The sequence below is a fragment of the Gadus chalcogrammus genome, chromosome 8 (assembly GCF_026213295.1).
Source record: "Gadus chalcogrammus isolate NIFS_2021 chromosome 8, NIFS_Gcha_1.0, whole genome shotgun sequence".
Lineage (NCBI taxonomy): Eukaryota > Metazoa > Chordata > Actinopteri > Gadiformes > Gadidae > Gadus > Gadus chalcogrammus.
Window position 1 is genome coordinate 24,554,839 of NC_079419.1, and position 22,426 is coordinate 24,577,264.

The window sequence follows — 22,426 nt, forward strand, 5'->3', positions numbered from 1 at the left end:
AGGCTTCCATTCATTCTGGACTCGCCTACGAGCGCCCAGCGTGGACAGAGATTATTACTGCAACCATTCCAGAAAACCGGAACTAACCAGCGAGTGCCCATTCTCCTCACATTAGACATTCTCTGGTTAAACCAGAGAATGTCTAATATGAGGAGAATGGGCACTCGCTGGACCATTCATACAGGAGCAAGCAAGAACGTTACCCTTTTCTGTCCTTGGGAAACGAAAAGACGGACAATCCGTTTCCACTGTTAGAGCAGTTTATCATTGCACATTTACGAGGCATTTCTTTTTTAAACTACCTTTATTATCGAAAAATAGACAATGACAGATTAAATTATATTGAGCGGGACATTGACTGTATTATTATTTTTATTATAACTTTATTCAAGACACAGGAAGGTCCACATAGACAGCACACTACATATATATACACATATACATATACATACACATATATATGCATATAAACACACACACACACACACACACTTATTATTTAAGGTGGTCATACCGTACCTACCATGTATATAACACATTGAACATTGAACACAAGAAATGGAAGAAATTCCATTATGCCCATGTACTTTGGCCATACATCACTGGATCGGCTGGCGGCCGAGTGTGAAGCGTCTGGGATGAGGATCAGCACCGCCAAATCTGAGGCCATGACTCTTAGCAGGAAACCGGTGGATTGCTTACTCCGGGTAGGAAATGAGTCCTAGCCCAAGTGAAGGAGTTCAAGTACCTCAGGGTCTTGTTCGCGAGTGAGGGAACTATGGAGCGTGAGATTGGCCGGAGAATCGGAGCAGCGGGGGCGGTATTGCGTTCGCTTTGCCGCACCTATGTAACGAAAAGAGAGCTGAGCCGCAAGGCAAAGCTCTCGATCTACCGGTCGATCTTCGTTCCTATCCTCACCTATGGTCATGAGGGCTGGGTGATGCCCGAAAGGACGAGATCGCGGGTACAAGCGGCCGAGATGAGTTTTCTCAGAAGGGTGGCTGGCATCTCCCTTAGGGATAGGGTGAGAAGCTCAGCCATCCGTGAGGAACTCGGATTAGAGCCGCTGCTCCTTTACTTAGAAAGGAGTCAGCTGAGGTGGTTCGGGCATCTGGCAAGGATGCCCACTGGGCGCCTTCCTTGGGAGGTGTTTCAGGCACGTCCAGTGGGGAGGAGACCTCGGGGAAGACCCAGGACTAGGTGGAGAGATTATATCTCAACACTGGCCTGGGAACGCCTCGGGATCCCCCCGCCAGAGCTGGTCAATGTGGCCCGGGAAAGGGAAGTCTGGGGCCCCCTGCTTGAGCTGCTCCCCCCGCGACCCGACCCCGGATAAGCGGACGAAAATGAGATGATGATGACTTTGGCCATACATAACTAGGCTATATAGAAAATAAAAGGGCCTGCAGGAAAATATAAATACAGTACACAAAAAATTAACTTCGACGGAATGTTTCTGATCGTGCTTCAGCTTCAGATGCCGTCAGGAGGAGTCTCTGGTCGTAATCAGTCGCAAGTCCGTCCCTGACCAATCAGCATTCATTAGCAGAATGCTAACGTGTACGGCCAACAACGGCCCAAACTGTAAGAAATCGAAAGGACATAAGTACTCATTCATTCGACTTTTGATCTATAATCTATATTGAACTTGCGGAATCTACAATAAAATTTGCGATATTTCAACGAAAAGCAGGTGAAAGAGACATATTTAGCCGTCTAGCCCCATAGACTCCCATTCATTCTGGACTCGCCCGCGATCACACCCAGTGGATGTCTGATGGAACTACAACCAAGATCGGTACAATGGGGCGTATAGGGAGTGCCCAGGCTCTTCGTAGACGGGCTCTGGTTAAACTAAGCGGAATAGAGTGGCGAAGTCACGCCTCTTCCGGTAGAGCTCATGGGACCTATGAGATCGAAAAGTATGAATGGGTGTCAATGGAGAGAAAATAATTATTTTCTGGTCCCAGTCTTTATATGCCCTGGATTACACATATGTTGTTTGTGGATTTAAATGATAATTTTTCATGCAAAGAAAACTAAAAATGTTCGTGAAGAAGTTTGATAATTTTAGGTTTTATGTGAGGCCGCTTTGTGAACTACAGCTCTTCGCTGCTCTCGACGCATATGATATACGTCACCACACCCGCACTTGGAACTCGGCACAGAGGCTGTTTCCCAATGTCAAGGAAGCATGCTCAACGGCCGCCCTTTTAAGGACGCTACGTCATCGAACGCCGACAAGCACTGTTCCAATGTTGAGGACACTCGAAATACGCCCCCTTTTCGGGTCCTTCGTTTTTGAGAATTCCGAGATTTTTCAAGGATGCATCGCTGCATCCTAGACGAGCCAAAACTACCCACAATCCTCTGCGTTCACTGGGCGGGTTCTTGAAAATGGCAGAGAAGTAGGCCTACACGTTCAAACGAAGTGAAGTTATATTAGTTTTCAGAAATATTTTGTGCCGTATTTCTTTTTATAGATTCATCATGTTAATGCAAATAATCAAGCCTAAAGGCCTGTGCCACTTTTCCAACGTTTTTGCAACTTAATGATACGTTGCTATATTTTGCATGGACGTAGCTGGTGTTAAACACCACTGTCTGTCACCAATGTCAATTTACTCGCTCACAAGATTACATTATTTATGTATACCTATTTATCTTTTACGTTTTTTTTAGGGTCAGCCCAGCAAACGGAGGCTTTTGTGCGCCTTAGGGTGGCGCACAAACATTTGTTTGCCGGTGGAAGGGATAGTGCCACTATCCAATGTTGTAAAATTAATGCACAACCGATCATTTGCAATGTTTGTAATTTTTAATGAACGTATATAATTGTATTTTATATGATATACTTATGTGTTCAAAGCACTGGTAGATTGTAGGCATATATGAATGAATGAATCAGATCATATATCCAAATAAATACACGTTTATCATCTCTTTCTTTGTCTTTTTCCCCCTGCATAATAGTAATCAACCGTACTGTAAATGTGATGCATGAATTAAGTTCTCAGACAATTTCACTTAGTTTTATAAAAATTGAATGGATTTTCCTTTTGATAAAGACAATTCGATCAACCACAACAAAGCTTTTGTGACTTCCCCAAAGAGGCTCCATGCGAAGGAGACATGACCGCATTCATAACAGACAAAAGTCAAATAAATATCGATCAGCTTGATTGCTGATCGATATTTATTCATAAGCGCACATGTGTTTACAAGCGGACACGCAGTATTAAAAAGCGGAAGCGGAAGCGCTTCCACACTACCAAGTCGTTCCCAAAGTCAGACGTTACAAACGCTAGGAAGCACTCGAGCTAGCACTCTAGTCTCATCTCCATAGGACGCGACTAGCAAGGTCGCGTCCTAGCAAGGCTGCAGCCTTCACTTTGGGAAACAGCCATAGGTCCCATGAGCTCCACCGGAAAGGGCGTGACTTCGCCACTCTATAGCCGTTACCCTGCTCGGCGAGCTTCTTCCGGTTTTCAATTGTTGCGTGAGCGTGACATAGGCCTATACTGTTGTCCTGCGATCGCTTAGCGTGAGTTAAAAATATATTATTGTTTAAACATAAACTAAATATATGCAGGGCAATCTATTTAAGTAAAGATATGAAGTATTTTATTGTAATTCATCTTGGTATTTTAATACAGTTTATTTTATTTTGAAGGATGTAATAGACGCGGGAGTTTTCCCTGGGCTCGTCGTCGACTCAACCACTTCATGCCGTCGAACTCAGCAACAGGGTGGGTGAGTGCATCCAGAAATTCTGTGGTTCCAGTATTGTTTTATTATTAATTGTTGGGACCTATGTTAACAGTCCACACTAAGACCAAACATGCTCTTTGTTTGGGCGGTGTCCGCAAGCTCTAGAGGAGCCCTGAGGAATTCAAACGAAAAGAGATGACTAGGAGGCTAGGAAGATTAGCGGGTTCTTCTCGGCTTGTGGTTTATGTTCGGAGCGTATTGTGGATGGTTGGTCAACTTGCACTAGTACTGTGGTTCTCAAACTTTTTCGGTCATCCCACACTTTGGACAAGGGGTGATTTTCAAGCCCCACCTGCCCCCATCGCCCCAACACAATGCAAATGAAATATGCTATATCTAAATTCTAACTCAATAACATCAAATAACAGCAAGTTCAATGTAGAGATTTACATGGACACATCTGATCCGATTAGAAGTGGAAGAACAGCTCAATCAGAAAAAATGAATGATCATATATACGCCTCAATCGGAATACAATTCTCTGATCGGAATAGAATTCCATGCGGAATAGAAGAGGTGGTGTAGTCCATAGCTAACTAGATGCCCTACGTCGGCGTCTAGAACGTCACCATAGGCCGCCATCTTACCACAGTAAAGCTTTCTGGTGGAATCTGTTGTAGCGGACGTAAATCAGTGATCTGCACAAACGCTAATACTCTTATCTCGCTGACATCTTGACGGATTTACAAACGGTTTGGTTTCTTACAAACTTTCGCTTTTTCTGAGTTTTAGTAGACCATATATTGATTTAACATAAATAACATGAATACCTTGTGCATGTGTGTATTTATTGCACCTATCTGTTCTGTTTAATGTTCATTTCATATGAAAACACATGTTTATTTATAATTACATAAATTCATCTCTGTACAGGGTGGGGATTTCAACATGCAGCCTTTCTTGATGTATATTTGTTTAGGGAAATCTTGTACCTATTTTAGAACATTATTCTATTTTTCTTAGAACCTAACAATTATTCATAAGAATGTACTGTCATACCTACATCTCTGACGTTTGTAACAAACCAAACCGTTTGAAAAATGGTTGAAAATTGAGCAAGTCATGGTTATTTAAAAAGTACATGAATCACTTCCAACACAATGTTATTGGTGAGCAGCTTACTGTGGTAAGATGGCCGACAGTGGTGACGTTCGACTCCATTGGCCAGCACCGCGGACGAGGCATCTAGTTAATGTATATATCTATGGTGTAGTCCGCTATAATCTACATACACTTATTCCGATTGGTTTGGGGTGGGTGCGGCCACTTATCAACCCCAGCGTGTCCAGTTGCTAGTCAACGTCTATGGCAGACTATTTCTCTGCGGATCAACACGGTCATTTTGAAAGACGCACTGTGCGAAGAGATCGTTTCATTTTGGCAAGGAGCCGTGTAATAAGATGGATAATGTATAGAACGTCACCCTTCAGGGCGAAGCAAGACACCTCTGCTTCACGTCGGGGTCCGGTTCGCCCTGTCGGGGCTTATTTTCTGATAAGGACCGGCGTACCGGCACAGCCCTACCGCTCAGCTTTCCCCGTGTTGAAACTTTCGGCGGCAGCAGAAGCAGCAGCAGCCGCTTTGAAAACGCCTGGCCCTTCACACCGCCGCGCTGAACCCTCCGGTAGCAAGGCGGTTAAAGGGCGGTTGCCGCGCGGCGGTGTGCAAGCATTGTGCGCGAGAGACATACAAACGTATGCTTACTACTTTTGTAAATGCCATAAATACAGTACATTTGGATTGCATGACAGGAATAGATCTATTCCAATTAGAAATTGAATGGGATCAGAAATTTCAATGTAAACGAGGCTAGTGAAATTTTCTCCCGTTTGTCGCGCCCCACCTGTCGCGCGTCTATTACCCATCGTTGGGGCACGCCTCACACTTTGAGAACCGCTGCACTAGTACCATATGTGCTCATAGCCGACAGCCGACCACGACATTTGTGGTGGCAAACACTAGCACACGCAACCAGTCCTCGGGTTGAACGGGTATTCTGCCAAGTTATGGTGTGTTCCTGAATCCTCGGGACGCCAGCCTTCCTAGTCAGAAGTCGGTAATCTCCCAGCTTTCTTGCGGCATTTCTCGGAGGCACGTCCCCTTTTTGTCTTAATCTCTCGGAATTCTGAGAGTAGCCCGAGAGCAGTGATGACGCCCTCAACAAAAATGGCTGCAAAGAGATTTATTTTCTTTGTTATTGTACCACGTGGGTCACTTTATGTCTTTAATGCTCTTACACACTTGAATACATTGCTACTTTATTCCGGTCACCAATTTTTTCACCAAGTCTTGCTGTGCCTGCAATACAATCTGAAGTTGTGTTGATTGTTTTCGGGCTGGTTTACTAAAGAGGCTAATGTAGCTAAAAATAAACAACGACTAGCCAATTTCATGACACAATCACAAAGTCAAACGGGAATGCTATAATAATCCGAGACCAATTATGTCAAAAATGCCACTCGGAAGGCTGGCATCCGAGGATTCAGGAACACAGCATAAGGCTACCTATATCAAATCGTGCTACCTAGTAAGGGCTCCAGATTAACTTTTTTCACTAGGATCACTGTGGCCCCTACCTGAAAATTGTAGGGGCACAACCAGTAAATCAACATGGCAATGTGTTTTTCAATTTTTTTCACTGTATTACTCATAAATATTTTAATAATGGATGCATAAATTACAATGTGCGGTTTCAAATTCAGTGTCACATTTTATTGTGATTCTCATCTATACCAACTGTTTCCACGTGTGCGCGCATGCGTTCGAGGAGCACGGAAGTAGGGCTGGGCGATATGGCCTCTAAATTATATCGCGATATTTTTTTGCTATATCGCGATACACGATATATATCAATATTTTGACATTTCATCTAAAGCACTTAAAAATGCTTGATTTAACCCTTTGATGCATAGTCGCACCAGTATGATGATTCTAGTAGTCCCTGCAACATATGTCTGCATTAAGCCATTCTTATTTATACTGTATTCATTAGAGGTTTCTATTAGAACAATTTTAAACTTGTGTGCAAAAGGGGTAAATCACAACGAAGTTAAATCCAACAAAACAGTTTTTATTCAAGGCAATTGCAAAATGCACATAAGCTTTTAGCAGCTGGTAAATGAAAATAAATAATGCCACATGTAGATGAAGGCCTACACTAGGGCTGGGCGATATGACGATATCATACCGTGGACGATATGAAAGTGTCTACCGGGAGAGATTTGGCAATATCGTTTATACCGAGAGAAAAAAACAAAACGAAAAAAAACAAACATTATATTGCCCTGAACTGACTGAAGCAAGGCAGGTGTGAGACTCACCTGTTAACTTGAAAAAAAATCTCATTTGTATTGAAGAAACAGTTCTACTTTTACCACAAGCTATTTGCACATCACATAACTTTATTTTATAAGTGTATAATTAGTATTTAAAATATTTGTGTGATGCTGTGATTTTTATTTTATATTACACTGCACTGACTGACAGCCAGGCAGGTGTGAAGCACACCTTTAAAAAAAAAAAAGTTATTTGTATTGAAAAAACAGTTCAATGTTTACAAGATGTTTGCACTATATGACACTGCAGTTAATGACAGATTGTTCGCTACTTACTCCTTTGTAAGCATGGAAATTCAAGTTCAAAATAAAAGAAAAAACTGATCAAATGTGAAGTATGGTTATTTTAAGCCATTTATTATTTTAATTTACTTCAAAAATACCATATCGTGATATATATCCATATCGTGATATAAAATTACTCATATCGTGATATAAGATTTTGTCCATATCGCCCAGCCCTAGCCTACACTGTAGCCTATTTCTATAGAGTTCAAGCTCAATGACCCGTAACAAAAACAGAGCTCAATGGAAAAAGTGCAGAAACCCCATTACATTTCAAAACATAAATTAAAGTGCACTCTTTGTGCTTGTGACTAGACATTTTAAATTAAAGTGCACTTTTCAAATCAACATAAGTTAAAATGCACTTTTTGTGCATGATGTCAAACAACAGGTCTGGTCAAAAACAGCAAACTACAATGATTGTGTCCTGTGTGTTTGTGACAACCAGTCAGTACCAACAGGTTATCTAGAGGTTTTGTGCCAAAAACACAAGCCTATCAACGGCGTCTGGCTTGAGAGCTGCCCGGTGGCATGTAACTATATTCTAGGGCTGCTCGATTATGGGAAAAATCATAATCACGATTATTTTGGTCAATATTGATATCACGATTATTCAAACGATTATTTTTGAGTTTGAAAACATGCATTTATTGACACAATCAATTATGACATAGAAACATGCTCTCACACTCCCCCCTCATGGAGGCAGGGGAAGTGCTTGCCTCCAGTCTCTTTCACAGCCGTTTTTATGTAAGGTCAGGCTCAGCCATTCTAAATAGGTTCTACACATACGTGAAATAATACATTCCCTATTTAATGTCTAGAGAACAACGGTCCCAGCATTTCTCCATAGCAAAGTTAAAAGTCACAAAGCCATAACAAACAAATGGCTAATAAAAATCATATTGTTGTTAAACAGAAATACATATACAAGATGTACTTGGCAGTTCTGCCTTAAAGAACTCTTAGTTAAAGTCTGCTATGGGAGCTTGTTATCGTTCATCAAACTGTAACGTCAGTGATATTGCTAGGTTTTCAATGTAGTGAGTCCCCAGGACCCACAGGTGGCGAGTTGGGTGGGTCCCTGAGAAATTCAATGGGTCCCGACTCCCCAGTTTAAAAAATGTGTTTCTTTTTTATTATTATTCTATTTCTTAAATTAAATTAATAGTGTTAAACTCCTTGATGGTGGTATGATATGGTTAGAGCTGGAGTACTCAACCGTTCATGTTTAACACTAGAAACGCCGGGCCATTTTTACTTACTCCTAGCGCCGCAAGAGGGGTCAAATGACCCCCAAGTCATTTTAATGAGAGGCTGTGCATTTGCACATAATGATCACTAGGTGGCGCCAATTAGCTATTACCGCGCAAGCGCCACATTTGTGTGTGTGTTTCACAAGCCTAGTCCTCACGATTTTGTCATAAATGTACATATATTCAATCAGAAGGATTGCAAAAAAATCCTGTTTGATTTGCTCATTCGACACGAATGAGCACAGCATCGAGCAGTGGAAACGTGGGTTTATTTACTATGAAGTTCGTATTTTTAATTGTTGAAATGAAATCAGCGGTGACGAGCTAGTTGTTTTGGTAGCGGCTAAATTAGCATGTCGCGATACTTTGTACAGGGGATCACGTCTGCGCCGAGTAGATGCGCAGAGGGTTGAAACAGCGCTTGTCCGATCTGCTCACAAGAAGGTTTCTTTGGCCAGTTACTGTGATTAAACACGAGTTGTTTAATGTTCACAACGTATCGTTTTTCATGGGGAAAATGAGATGCGTCCCCGGGACGCATGGATAGTGAGTTTAGTGCGTCCTTTCAGATTTTAATGCGTCAGGGACGCAGGACGCTTACCTAGCAACATCACTGAACGTTACTGAAACTTTAATATTCCACACGGTAGGTCTACTCCAACATGTCTGTCAACAGTCGATGCTGCTGATTGGCGGTTCACTGGCATATCCCGCCTCCTGCCAACGGCATACTTCCTGATGCAGCACGCCTGTTAGATTGTACTCCCTCTCGCCGCGTTGAATGCTTTCGCATGCGCGTCTCTTTCATAAACTTTCATAAACTCTCTAGGCCTACTGTAAAACGGAAAATGTCAAATTAATCGTTTCAACTCGATTATACGAGTTTGGAGATCGTTTGACCCCAAAATCGATATCGCGATCGAAATTCGATTAATTGCACAGCCCTACTATATTCCCACTGGTACTAAATAATCGTTCCCATGGGGAACTGGTGGCGGGCACACACAGATACTTTTTCGCCACATTTTTCAGGTTTGGAAACATTTCCTCATGGGTCTTCCACCACTGCAGGGGATCTGATTCACTGTCGGCATCGACAGACTGCAAGTAGGCAGACAACTCTGTTTCAATCCGCTCTCTCTGTGATGATGTGGCAAAGGATGTTGTTGCCCTTTTGAAGAAGCTTCCGAGGGTTTTCTTTTTTGGTGGCTCTGCTGGCGCTTGATGAGGCTGTGAAGCAGACGACTCAGCTGTGCCATGGTCAGACTCAGACAGCATCGCCTCCATCTCTGATATGGCTCTGCACTTGATTTCCTCCACCTTGTCTTCTGCTACGTATCTTGTTTTGAACCTGGGATCCACTAAGCCAGCCATGTCCAGCAGGTCGTTGGTGGCAGGGTCATCAAATTTCTCCCTCAGGTAATCCAGGATGGAGACTTTGATAGACTGGGTCAGTGCTGTGTCATCCTCCTGAATTGCCAAGAGGCTGGAGTGGAAGAGATGAAGCACAGGCTTTACATAGGACACTGTGACGTAGCCCTCACCCGATAAAGCATCGGTGAAATCCAGGAGGGGTTTGAGAGCCTTGTGCACTGACTCGAGGACTTCCAGGTCTTGCCAGGTCAGAACAAGATGCCAAAAATAATTTTGCCAATTATTTTTTAAATACAGCACTGTGCAAAGGTCTACATTTAATTGTAAAAAAACTAAAGTGAATGAAGATGCTTTCAAAAATAATTAAATTAGAAGTTTCTAAATATCCAAAAATGTACTAAGAGTAGTCTACTGACGCACTAATGAATTGACATCTAAGACAATTTATATAAAAACTCTTGGGTGCCTAAGACTTTTGCACAGTACTGTGTTTTCTACAAATCTGTCTAAAATGCAATTTAGCCAAAAATACACATATATATATATATATATATATATATATATATATATATATATATATATATATATATATATATATATATATATATATATATATCTCAGTGGAGGCTTCTCCATTGAGGAGAGGGAGGAATATCCTCCCTAACATTGTTGAGAATAAAAAATGTAGATTGCCCAGACTATTGTAATGAATTAATGCCCTTAAATATGACTACTTTATTGCCTTTGAATATATAATGTTCGTTTCCCTGGGTAAAGGGACATTAGCACCCCCTATCGCCTATTGACAATTACTTCAGGGAGGAACGTCCTCCCTCCGCCTCCGTTGACTCCCATTCATTTCCCCGAAAGTACTGGCGGCCGGTGGATAACATGGGTTTCAATGGGAGAGAGGAGGAAAATCCTCCTGAGTGGGTGGGACCTTAAGGGGTCTGATTCGCGCAAAAATCTATCCGTCTGCGCTATGAACCAATAAGCAGGATCCCTGGACGTTGAGCAGTGTTGCCAGATTGGTCCGATTTCCCACCCAATTGGGCTACTTTTAACCATGTTAGGCTGGGACAATTATCTTTGGGCGGGAAATCTGCCCAATCTGGCAACGCTATCGATAACAAACCCGGTCTGCATTGCCGCGGTGCTCAGTCGAGACGCAGAGCAAGTGAAATCTGCGATAGCGAGATCCTAAATGAACAATGGAAACATTGGAAACGGAGGACATTGTTAACGTCTTCTTACAAAAATCATTCCATTCATTCAGTTACAGTGCTAAGTAAGCGACCAAAGAAAGAGGTCACCAGAAGTAATGGCAACGTCAGTGTTGTGAGTGCTACATGGTTTGCTAGGTACGCATGGCTTACTGGTAGCATTACAAGCAATCAACTTTATTGCTGGCCTTGTTTGCTTATGAATAATAGCAAATCTCCAACGTGGGCTGTTCATGGTTTCACTGATGTTGTCTTCGCAACGCAAACAGCAAGGAGGATTGACCTGATCTATAAATGAAGTCCCTCAATCTGAATAGTTAGGCTTGCAGCCCATGTAAATAGTTTTGAAATAATGTTCTTGTTGTTCTTTTACTAGTTTGTTACTCTGACCGCTCTGTTTGATATTGTGGAAAGGGTGTTAGTGAATGATTCAGAGCATGATGCATTTTAAATGGCATCACTTTGGTTCTTGAGTCTTTTCTTAAAACAATTGTAACTGAAAATAAACATAGCTAAATAACCTCAGTCAGTGAGGGCAAAAATAGGCCCAATGATGGGCCCAGATTTTTTTATTTACTTTTACAAATCAATAGTAGGCCTGATTTGACTAATATGCTTAGCATCCTTTCCTTCTCAAATTACGGTGTTGCCACTGGTGGCTTTGTATACATTTTATTCACATAACTCCCTCCCTGCTATTTTGTAGTTCACCAAAACACCCTGAAACAACTTCAGTCTCACATTCTTATGCCACCATAAACCAACAGTGCAAGCAGGCCACTGGCAACCAAGCACGCAGTCCTTCCTCCCTCACTTTAAAAACCACCAGCCGCCACTGATATATAGATAGATAGATAGATAGATAGATAGATAGATAGATAGATAGATAGATAGATATTACACTCTCCTGTGAGAAAATAATAATAATTTTTATTATCAGTAATGTTCTAACATCCTATTGGTAAACATAACACTGTAAAAGTGTGTGTGCATGATGTGTATTAAATATATTTATTACACGGGTCTTTTCAACGTTCCGTTCACTTGCATGGGCACTTCACAACTTCCGGCGGTGAATTAATTTTTTGTTAATTCATTGGCAACGGATGAATAATGACCGCTGTCAAGGTATACAAAAGGACTTTTTGCCTTTGGTATCACTCCGCACGTAGTCCGGTAACTTGTCAATGTAATAAGCGGGATATGTATCAACCCAGGCGCTGTCGGTTGCTAAGCGACGACGTCAACGTCTTGGCCGGACTATTTCTCTGCTGATCAACACTATGAATGCTGTTAACAAACACATTATGAATAAATTGTTTCGTTTTGGGAAGTAGCCATGTAATAAGCGGGATAATGTATAGAACTTTGCCGGTTATCGTAAAATAAGCCCCTTCATGGCGAAGCAAGACACCTCCGCTGCGCGTCGGTGTCCTGTTCGCCCTGTCAGGGCTTATTTTCTCGTTAATGACCGGCGTTCTATACATTATCCCTTACATATTTAATACACATGATGCACATATGAAGTATTCACTTAGTGTTATGTTTACCAGCGGGCCGTTATAACGTTGCTGATAATAATTAAAAAAAGGAGACAAAAACTCAACAATCGCGTGGTGCAGCCGATGGCCAAAACATTGCAGTCTTTTCCACTTATTGAGGCTCACAGCTTTGACGATGTTACTGCCATTATCAGTGGTGATACACACTTGACAAGCTTCTGTTAAGTTCCATGACATGAGAGCATCTTGTAATCCTTGCGCGATGATATCATCCGGGAAAAAGCACGTTTGGAGGCATGAACCCTTCAACTCCCAGTTGTCGATGTAATGTACAGTTAAACTGAGATATGGCTCACAGGTTCTGCTGGACCACAAATCCGTAGTTGTAGAGAAGTGGGTCACATTTGTTAGCTGGTGGGCCACCTTTTCTCTCACTTTATTGTATAACTCTGGCAGAGCTTTCTCCGCAAAATATTTGCGACCAGGCAAGTGATACTTTGAGTCAAGCGTCTTTACAAGTTTTTGAAATCCGGGCTTTTCTACCACACTCACTGGGGCCATGTCTTTGGCGATGTAGTTAGCTACCGCGGCCGTGATTTCTCTCCATTTTGGACTTTTTCTGTCATACGGGATTGATTTGGAAAACGAAGAAGCCAGAGTCATTTGCATCTGGGCTGATTGCTTTGGCGTTTGTGGGACCGGGAGATGTGGACATGCAGAGTTTCAGGCACTCTTCATTTTGTAGTGGGTGAATTTTCAAATGGTGGAACAAATTTGTGGTACTACTACCTTTTGTGGCAACGGGTTTGCTGCATATTTTGCAGATAACCGTTGTTTGTGCAACATCTTCCTTGCGGTAACCAAACCACCGCCATGGTTTGGTTGGATCCAGTGCTGTTCTTTTTTGGAACCAGTTCGTCCGCCTCGGCGCCTCCATCTTCCATTGCCGTTTCTGAATTCAACACGTAGCAGGGCTCTAAAGTGCGACCAATTTGGTCGCACATGCGACCTAATTTCTCAATGGTGCGACTAAAAAAAATCTGAGGTCGCACCGGTGCAACCAGCCGTTCAAAAAGAAAAAACCTCCGCGACTCTGAAAGGCCCATATCATGGTCTAAACCAATCAGAGATAATGAAGAGCGGGACCCCCCTCTGATTGGCCGTGGTCCAGATATTCCTGTTTATTCTACTTCATTTAAGAATACTCGTCAGAATTTTACGATTTTCACAGGCTACAATATTGCATCTGTCAGTTGTCAAATTTGCTGAACAAAATGTTAAACTTCAATAATTGTTCATAGTCAACTTATATCGTGCATTTATTTAAGCTCTCAACAGCATAACCATACAGCTTCGCCACATCGGCGGGAAAACACGGCACACGCAAAGTAGGCTACATCCATGGAATCAGCCGTTCAAAACCAGTCTGCATGAATCGTATGACAACTGGCAGGGGATGCGGACAAGGTATACACCGCAGGGGAGAACATGAGAGCCCCAGCTCGCCGCATAGTAGCCTGGGTGCTTTAAGCATGGAATAAGCTGGATACGGAGTGGGTGAAAAACTATGTGTGTTTGTGTGTCACTCTGTTCGAGCCTGCATGAGAGTTCAATATTGTCATTAGCTGTTACGTCTTTCTGACCAATCGCAGTTCAAGGCCGACCTGGGCTGTACCACTTCGGGAGGGGGCGCTCAGTTACTCCCCTCTAGACAAAACCGAATTGGTTGCGACGTGTGTGACTTTTTTTCTGTGTCTGAGCGGGAAAGCGCTGCGCTAAAGCAAGTCACACTCGGCCGCGGCGGCTTAGAAACTGACGTAACATACACTCGATGTTCACGATAGTAATTTACTACATCTCATGTAGAGCAAGCCGCGATACATCGAGTATACTCGATATATCGCCCACCCCTACACGGAAGCGACAGTTTCATGGGAGTTCGCTCGCTTGTTGTGCCGCAGGACGCTGCGCCTCCTCTCTGTCCGCTCACCTCTCCATTGAGAATGCATTAGCAGGCGCCTCCCTTTATGGCACATGAAGTCCTGACCGGGTACCTGACGGGTGACCCGCACAATTTGGATAAAACGGGTTAAAAGTAATGTGTCGGGTGCGGGTCGGACGCCGGTCACCTGAACAGCGCAGGTCGGACGCGGATTTTGCGATTGCAAGCAAGACTTCTCCGGTGCTGGATATGTTTTTCAGGAGCGGAGGAGTCCACTAAAACCGTCACCAGTGGATGATGTGCTTTTTTTGCACAGCAATCTAAAGCACCAGGCCAAACACCACATAGTGTAATTCCCCGGCGTTCCATCTAATGGTTCTAATTTTCCTTTGGGTGCGGGTCGGGCGTCGATATCAATTAATAACTGGTCGGGTTCGGAATGTAATTCGCGCTACCGTTGGAAGAACACGGGTCAAATGGGGTTTTAAGTATTGCGGGTACGGGCGGTTGCGGGTTTGCAAAATAAGACCCGTGCAGGACTCTGGCACTGGCACACAAGCCGCAGGTTGGAATAACGAGTCGATAGTTTGCGTATTGTTCAAACACATGTAGCGGGTGAAATCTTTCTCCTTCTCACAGACGTTTACGCACGCTCGATATTAATAATCCCTAGGACTAGGGTTGCCACGGTGTGGACATTTTCACACCGAGTAATTCGCTCGTGTCAACACCGGTATTACCGGTATAAACGGTATTAACTTTGAAACTATAGGTCAACCGCCATCTTCTCCGTCAACTCTCCTCTCACACTCGGTGACAGCGGCTGGTAGCGCGCCAATTCTCTGCGTCTTATAACGTTTTATATATAATAGTATATATATAGTATAATATAATTTTATATATCATAATATCACGGCCAAAAGCTCTGTGCGCCTCTGGATGGCCGTAGCGCGGGGAGCTCACGTAGGGATTGGGCTTCGCGGGGTTTGTTTACCGGCGTTGCTATGGTTACCGGTCTTGTAAGGAAGCACGTCAATTCTCGGCGCAACAATTCTCCCGCAAAGGGCCTAACTGTGGCCTATTCTACACATTTTAATTTTCTTAATTATAATTATATTATTCATTTTTACTGAATTTGTTTTTTATCCTGAAAAAAATAAATAAAAAAAACTCGGTGTTGCCAGTGTGCAACACCGAGTAAACGGTGTTGGCCTCAACACCGGTAACACCGGTAATACCGTATACCGCGGCAACCCTACCTAGGACCCTCCGCCTCCATTAATTAGCTACTAACAGTGGCAATTCCCTATCTTTCTCACACTCATGGGCCTTCTTCAGATTCCAGATTTTTTGACACGCCCCTTCCCCGTTTGAGGTGTACAAATAAAAGATAAAAAAGGGCAAATTTACTGGTCGCACATGTGTGACCAGATGTAAAATTCAGTCGCATACTCTCAAATTTTGGTTGCAAAATGCTAACATTTGGTCGCATTCTGGAGCCCTGAGGGGTATTCCACCAAGCCACTTTTATCACATAACCGGGTAAGTTAACCCAGGGTTTGCGGTAACCCTAGGTTTTCCGTTCCAAAATGAACACGGTATGTTAGTTACTATAGAAACATATGCTCTGAATCAAACCTGTTCGGAGCAGGTATTTTGGTTAAGTTTGGAACATAACCCGGTTTTGGGTATTTAAACCCGCGTTCACCGCAGATTTCATGTGTTCGCGATGGCATTCCCTTTTGATGAGAGGCCTGTTGATATCGGAGTGCAAATTATTCGTGATATCCACCGGGAGCGATTAATAAGACCACTGCTCGACATCTTGGCATATTGGATGACTTTTTGCTGGAGAGATATAGATTCTCGTGCAAATCTTTAATATATTTAATTAGCCTTCTCCAGCCTAACATAGCCAACACTACCAATCGAGGACCTGGCCTCAGTTCACTCCAGGCTATTTGCGTAGCCCTCCATTTTTTGCAAATGATAGTTTTATCTTTAATTAATTCGTTTTATCGATAATGTTGGAGATGCTGAGCACATCTCAGTCCTTTCAGATGACCCATCCACGTCCGGACCAAGATTTTCATCGGCCTCCTATCATACAAAGAGGAATATTGGCTGAGTACTATGCCGAGAGGCGCTTACAACAGAAAGTATAAAATAGTCCTAACAGACTTGCATCCACTGGAGAATGTTCGATCGTAGCCGGCGGCTTCATTACAAGCACTAATCCATCTTGATCTGTGAAGTTGATGAATTGTCACTTTTAGGTTTTCTACCCATTTACCAAAATAAACCATTTGGAACATTTCCGTGTGGCACGCACACGGTTTGCATGTGTTACTTCGAAGATGTACAAAATCTAAAATACAAGAAAAACACAAAAACCTACATTCAACCAGTGGAGTACCCTTACATGGCCCCTGACTCTCTGAGGAGGTACCTCCAGGTACCCCCTCCATGCCAGGGCGCCCTGAATGTATGTCTATTAACAGCTCCTCCACCGGGGTCAAGACAATTTGAGGGCCAGATCCAGTCTGCCGACTGTCAGCCTTGTAACGATTGGCTTAAAAAAAAAGGGCTTATTTGAATGCAGGAGTGACAAATATGGTATGACAATTTAAATGCTGGACTGACAAAATATACCAATACGATGGTGGGAAAAGCTTACCAGTTTCTATTTTTACTTGATCCGCTGACCGCTTGGGAGCCATCGGAGTATATATTTTTTTAGAAGAAAAGGGTTATGTGGTAGGAACGTTAAGAGTGCTTAACTGGGATATTAATAGATTCATGGCTCAAATATTAAGGATCATGTCTTTGATATTTAGCTAACGCATTTACGCAGTCAGCGATCCGCTGCCAGGCTTTGGTTCTCTGGGTTGCAGAGGCTTTAGCATTCCCTTTTCTTGTGATAATGTCCTTCTCCTCGTCATAGTTCTCCAGGAGAACCTGGAGTTCCATTTTATTGAAATAAGTGGCCCGTTTCGCCGTTTCGATCAGGGTTTCCATGATCCATACATCACTTTATAGGTTTGGCGTGGACACGCACAACCCTGTGTTAACCAATCCTGTGTTGATTGAACTAATGCATAACCCGTGTGGTGGAACCGACAGTTCTGGTTTAGTTGGCACAGGGTAAATCAACCTAGAGTTCAGCGTTGACTGTTTGTTAAACCTCCGATCGTGGAATACCCCACTGTACCTAGTGGTTCTGCGAATGCGCATGTCGACAATATAGCGTACGAGGATTCTTTAACGTCATTGTTCTCAGCCACTCCCTCTGTTCGCTAATTGGACGAAAAAAATTTGGACGGAGAAAACCCACTAACATACCGCAGACCCAGACGTAGTACTGAAGGGAAATTTTAATTGAGCGGAAGTACTTAGGCGGGCGGAGCCAGGATAATCAATAATGGCAACTCTATTGAAATTGTTCCTAAATAAAAAATCCTCAAAAATAAGAGATATATTTTTCAAAACTAAAGGTTGTAGTAGGACCATAAAGAGGCCATGCCTCTGTGGAACGAGTTTTGGGGCTCTAGAGTCAATAATGGCGACACCTTTTGGAATTTTACCATTGTGGTCGTTTTCAGGTTTGCACTTCGCAGACTGTCCCTAAGCTCGCGGCTGAAAGCCAACAGCTCATACAGGGCTCAAGAGTGTTACCATATTATTTAAGGATGCGACTAATATTTTTAATAAGTCGCACTGGTGGAACTGACGCTGCCCGGGTGAAAACCATTTTTTCCTTCGCAATCGCATCATCTCTCTGTGTTCTCCTGTAATCAAACTCACACTCATGGTTTGGGATGGGGATCGAAAACCGGTTCTACAAGGACCCGTTTCCACTTTTTTCAAAACCTGAAAATCATTAACGTTTGGGCTTATCGCTACCACTATCGAAGTCCGGTCGTTCATTTATTATTATTTTTGTCCCGTAAGTCCTGTAACGTAATGTTGTGTCCCTCGAGTCGCGTCACAGCATTTAAATCCAATCAATCCAATCAACTGCAGCGTGTCCACCAATGTTTTTGAATGCGATTGTAAGCAAACAGGTATTACAGGTAAAACAAGTGAAGTCTGGCAGTTAACTTTCCTCGCGAGGATGGCTGAACGGGCGAAAAGGGCGAAAATCATTTATTGTAAAGGGGGGAACACAACCTCAATGGCCAAGCACATAAGCATTGTGCATCAAATAAAGACCAAATGCAGTACCTTCGACTGTCTCAGAGTTGAAAAGACTCTGTCTCCTTCTCCTGTCGCACCACAGACGGGCCCGTCTTAATCATCCACTCAAACTACGAGCGGTAATCGCACACACAGACATTGTCGCAATTCCCGTCTGTGAAATCGGTGTTGTAATCAGCAGCATACAAGCTAGTTATCTTAAAAAGTAAATAAAGTTTCAGATGTGCTGCGTGATGATGTTTTGAGGTTAGCTCAGTAAAACGACTGTTGGGTTATCATGATGCGTTCAAATGTAACGTAAAGAAACGGTAACTTGAGTTTTTGGTGAGAAACATGAGTAATACTGTATTGCTCATGTTTCTGTATTACTAATACAGTTGTATAGTGCTCTAATCATTTTAGTTTATGTAACTAAAACTAATGATGCCAATATTTATTAAGAATTAGTTATTTAATTAAAAATGGAATTATTTATTTCCTAAATATTTTCCTCATCACTAAAAACTCTTCGAATTTCCACCAATTAATAGAAAAGTATCGATAGTGGAATCGATAAAGACTCGGATCATTAACCTCTTAAACCCGAGCGCCCCCGGGGTCGGGGGCAGCTGCTCCAACGTGTGCTGTAAACAGCTGTAAACAGCAACACCATGCTCCAACATGTCCATGGTGCATACCCACGTAACGGGAAGAAACTCGGCTAAAAGCCCATGATAACCATTTTTACCTAAACAAAACACAATTATAACACCAAGCAACTAAATGAGCCCATAGCAAAACACGGAAAACGTGCATGCGCTCATACTGGCCGCCGCCGATTTCGCTACTTCATGCCACCCACACAAACTATGCCATATGAAAGCTGAGGCTTCACATATTCCAATGATATCACTGTCATTACTCTATGACGAAAACTCACTGAACTAGCAGCCAAAGAAGAGCAAAATAAATAAACAAATAAAAAACGTTATACAATGTGATACTTTTGATTGGCGAATTGTGTTTTTTTTACATGGATTTGGGTCCCTCGATTTGACTATTACTCGACTCTATTGGCTCTAACGGTTCGATAGAGGGGTCAATCATCCAAATTGACCAATGGATACCCAAGATATCTTCCCGGGTTTGACTGGAAGGACAGCATAATTCGATATAATTCGATATAATTCAAATTCAATTCCAGAAGCGCCCAGAACTTTCTGAACACTCTTCAGACACTCCGGCTAGATAGAGACATACGCTCCTACTACACCTATTACAACGTTTGCATTTCTAGTTAGCTTGTTATTTTGTATTTTCTTGCCTTTTTCTTCTATTTGTTATTTTAAAATAAATAATGGCAGGCAGGAGAAAGACCTATACTTTTACGGAGGCATTCGCTATCATTACTAGGGACAGTGGGGCTACTGTAGTCCCTCTCGAGTTGTCGTCTGACGACAGTGACTTGCTGTTCCCAGAACTGGACACGGACAACAGTGATTCAGAATATCGAATTCCATCACCGGAAAGGTATGTAATCTGTTATCGATTACTTATTGATTTGGTGTCAAATTGACGATCTATCTACCTTATTAGATATTATCTATCTATCGATCACCCTACTCACTCTACTCATTCCAAACACTCACTACCGGTACTCTTTGCCTTATATTTATATTTATGATATTATTTGCATCAATTATCATTATCAATAGTTGTACATAGTTTATTTGATACTATCTCTAGCCTTTCTTCTCTTTATTCCTTTTTGCATTGTTGAGAGGACCTAGCAAACCAAGCATTGCTGTCCAAGTGATAAATAAACTTGGATTTGATTTATTATCCTGCAATGAATTTAGTAAATGCACACACTCAAACTGGTGCAAACTGGATTGTTGGTTGACTTCCCCAGTACAGGTCTTGTTTACCCCAACATATTGTTACTTGTCTGTTTGAAGTTACATTCTTTTCTTTCTTCTTGGGTTCCACAGTGATGATGATGCTGATTATGAGCCACCTTCATCGACTGCTCCTGCTCCAGCGTCAGCGCCCCCACCTCCCCCACGGCCATCAACAACTACCCCCACCTCAAAATCCACTAGACGCGCTTCTGCTCCCCTTCCTCAGCCATGCTTTTCCTCATTTTTATTATATGTTGTTCTCAAATATATCTGCTCCAGTTGGAGTTAAACTTCATTTCGATTGTATGGTTTTCTTTGACTGGGAAAATGTATAGAGGTCTGGGTGAAATTTCAAAACAAGTCAAAACTTTTGAATTTGGATTGAATGAATACCTAGAGTGATATGTCAGTGAAATAAAATTAGGTTTACAGTCTGGTACCTTAGAAAGGTCAAATGGCAGTGATGGTGCCCAAAGTGCCCAAATGGCACCATTTAGTCCGTCTGGACCTACCTGTACTAAAACCTCTCTAAAATCACTTTATTCACTTTATTAGCATTTATCCTGGAACAGGGTACTCATCAGATGTTGTTATATGTTTCCTTAAAGGTTCTGGGCTACTATCACATAGTTTCAAGGTGGTATTCACTCTAAATAATGTGTTTTCTCTAGGCGAAAATTGAAAATTGACATTTCTTACTATGTTCTAGCTGAATTTACTCTGACACAGTAACATCTATATTGATTCTGACACTTCTGCAGCCACCTCACAGGTGTTACCTTCTTTTTTAAACCAACTTTATTCATATAGCCCTGGTAGTTGTGGAGGCATACTCTATTCATTATGGGCATGTAATTTCGGGCAGGAGGCCTGTGAAATAGGCCTAGGGCTTAACAGGTTAAGGAGTATCGAAAATGGTTAAGATATCAATAAATATTAATGATCCCCATCTCATGGTAGGATCCATATCGTGGTCTAAACCAATAAGAGAAAGAGCCCGCCCAAGCCCTTTTTATTTGGAAATGTTTCATTTTGCTGATTTTTTGGTTTGAAATGTTCCATTTCAGTTCAGTGAAAAACTTGAAACAGTTTATTTTATTTTTATACTCTATATACCGTGTTGGTCCGAATGTAAGACGACCCTGATTATAAGATGACCCCCCGTTTTTCAACACAAACATTTAGAAAAAAAGATTTGCAGACCAGATTGGCAGAACAAAGAATATTAAAAACACAGTGAATTAATCATCATCACATTTCCCTCTTGGCGCATTTAATGGCCTTGGGGCGCTCATGCTAGCACTCTGTCTAGCACTCGATGAAGTTCGCTTTTATTCATCATCGTCCTCCTAATCTGTTGGGCGTCTATCCCCAGAGTCCTTTCTGTCTTATTCCAAACTGTCTTGGACGCTCTGCGATCGAAGAGCACCTGTTTTTGCAATGCCGAGTTATCCATGCGGCAGACATGGCCCATATACTTCACTTGTTGGGTGAAACAGAAGTCACGTATTGGACGCTTCTTGGTAATTTGACGCAATCTTTCGTTCGATAACTTGAAGCTCCAGTCCAGAGATGTTTCATCGTGATTTTGTGAGTGTTTCTGCTGATCGTCGACTGTGACTAGGTGCATTCTTCCTCTCAAATCCCCCTATCACCATCTT

General features: G+C 42.4%; 1 protein-coding gene across 3 annotated transcripts in view; it reads left to right on the top strand.

Moving 5' to 3' along the window:
* The first annotated feature begins 2,672 nt into the window (after nucleotides 1–2,672).
* The window catches only part of ythdc2 (YTH domain containing 2), a 180,106-nt gene continuing 160,352 nt past the window's right edge, over nucleotides 2,673–22,426 (top strand). For 2 of the 3 annotated variants that reach the window (XM_056597813.1, XM_056597815.1), the window contains exons 1-2: nucleotides 2,673–3,544; nucleotides 3,674–3,753. The gene's annotated coding sequence lies outside the window, so the exon portion shown is untranslated. The remainder of the gene's footprint in view (nucleotides 3,545–3,673; nucleotides 3,754–22,426) is intronic. The other variant, XM_056597814.1, reaches the window with a different exon arrangement.